The following is a 1,988-nucleotide window of genomic DNA, read 5'->3' on the forward strand; positions in this document are numbered from 1 at the left end:
GACCTTAAGAAGTGGAAAATACTCCATATTCATGGACTGGAAGAATTAATATTGTCAAAATAACCATCTTACATAAATTATTATATATTTTCAATGCAATCCCCACACAAATTCAGGTGATTCTCTTCAAGAACTTCAAACAGTCAAAGGGAGAATACCTCTATTACCCTTGGTCCTAGAACATAGAAATGGAAATGACAGGGAAACAAAGAATTCGAGGTTGGGGTGTGAGGAAGCAAGAGGCAGATGAAAAGTAACAGGTTAGGGGTCAGGAACTCCTGCAGTGTAAGGGTGTGGTATATTTGTATTTATAAACCACAGAGTGAAAAACATTGAGAGCATGAGATCTAAAATATAGCAGCCAAACTAAAAATATTCCTGTCCCTTTCTCTGCATGGCTGCTGATGGGAGACACACTGTCCTTTTGTGTACTCAGGATTCACTGGGCTTACCCCAGTGCAAACCAAGGTCATCTAAACTATTCATACTCAGGATCTGATAGCTCTCTGCTAATTAATGCTTAGTCGTCCTTGTTTACAATGGAAGATGAATTCTTGGACGATGGATCAACTGCTTCATAGTGGATTGGGGTCACCTCACTGCTTCACTCACCAGATTGGGGAAAGAGTGGAACGTTACTTTTTGTGTTTGTGGATGGTCTTGACATAGATGAAACTGAGATCACAGCTAGTTTTTGTTGCTTTGGCCCTTTAACTTTGAATTGATCCTATAAAGCAGAGAGAAAACCTTATTTCCTTCCTAAAAGCTATGCATTCCTGCTATTTTTAAGATGAAAGTTCAGTCTCATTGATGTGGGTATTGAAGAAGATGGCAAACTCTGTGTGTTTTCAGCCCCCAAATCAAAGATAAATCAATACAGGTTCAATCTTGGAACTTCAGTGACAGTGACTTTGGTATGGCTGGCTTCTTGATCCTTGGGAAAGTATATTTACGAGCTATAGAGCCGGCCATGACAATGGATAGACTGTTTGGAGGTGTATATTATTCTGGGATTGATACTGACCCAGAGCTGAAGTACCTGAAAGGAGCTGGGCGAGTTCCCTTGTCTAGTTAACAGAGTTACATAGCTGCTATCAGTTCCACTTTGTTCAGTTGTGGCAGAGAAGGTAAGCCATATGTCCTGGACATATGATTTGTCAGGGGACCCTCTGTGGAAGGAAGTTCACTCAATTTTTCTGTGCTAATGTCACCTGCCTCCAGTATTATTGTAATATTTCTGGGCTGCTATTAAATCGTGGGTGATCAGGGAGTTCTCAAGCCCTTGGTAAAGGAAGGTGGCAACCATTCTTGGCATGGCTACTTCCACTGGAACTAACTAAAGGAAGACTACAGTGCTCATTTTCAGGCTTTCAAAATCATACCCTACTTCTGTTAATGCTGACTCTCCTGCCTTGCACTTGCCAGGTTGACATGGCCCGCAGGTGGCTCAGCTCGCTGGCGCCTGGCTCTTTCAGTAACCATCGGTAATTTACCAATAGTATGATGGAATGAATTACCTATGATATAAATGTTTTGTAATTTTTCTTGTCCCCGAAACCAGCAGATAGATAATAACTCCTTTTTTTCTTTTTCTTTTTTAAAAACTTGAATCAGGTATGATACACAGTTGCAAAGTTGTTCATGATTGGGTTTCAGTCATACAATGTTAAAACACTCATTCCACCAGCAGTGTACATTTCCCACGACCAAAGTCTCCAATTTCCCTTCCTGAAGCCAGGGCAGCTTGCCTCTATGCCTCTATGGGGGGGATACTTTTCTCCTTTCTTTTTTTCTTTTTCCTTTCTCCTTCCTTCCTTCCTTCCTTCCTTCCTTCCTTCCTTCCTTCCTTCCTTCCTTCCTTCCCTCCCTCCTTCCTTCCTTCCTTCATCTTCCTCCTTTCTTTCTCTTCCTTCCTTCCTTCCTTCCTTCCTTCCTTCCTTCCTTAATTTCTTAATTTCTCTCTTTCCTGTCTCCATCACCTCCCTTAT

General features: G+C 41.5%; 1 pseudogene; it reads left to right on the top strand.

Moving 5' to 3' along the window:
• The first annotated feature begins 404 nt into the window (after positions 1-404).
• On the top strand, positions 405-1,336 carry LOC130038089 (cytoplasmic polyadenylation element-binding protein 4-like; annotated as a pseudogene).
• Positions 1,337-1,988: the final 652 nt, after the last annotated feature.

Source organism: Sorex fumeus, unplaced genomic scaffold (assembly GCF_029834395.1).
Source record: "Sorex fumeus unplaced genomic scaffold, SorFum_2.1 ptg000073l, whole genome shotgun sequence".
Taxonomy (NCBI): domain Eukaryota; kingdom Metazoa; phylum Chordata; class Mammalia; order Eulipotyphla; family Soricidae; genus Sorex; species Sorex fumeus.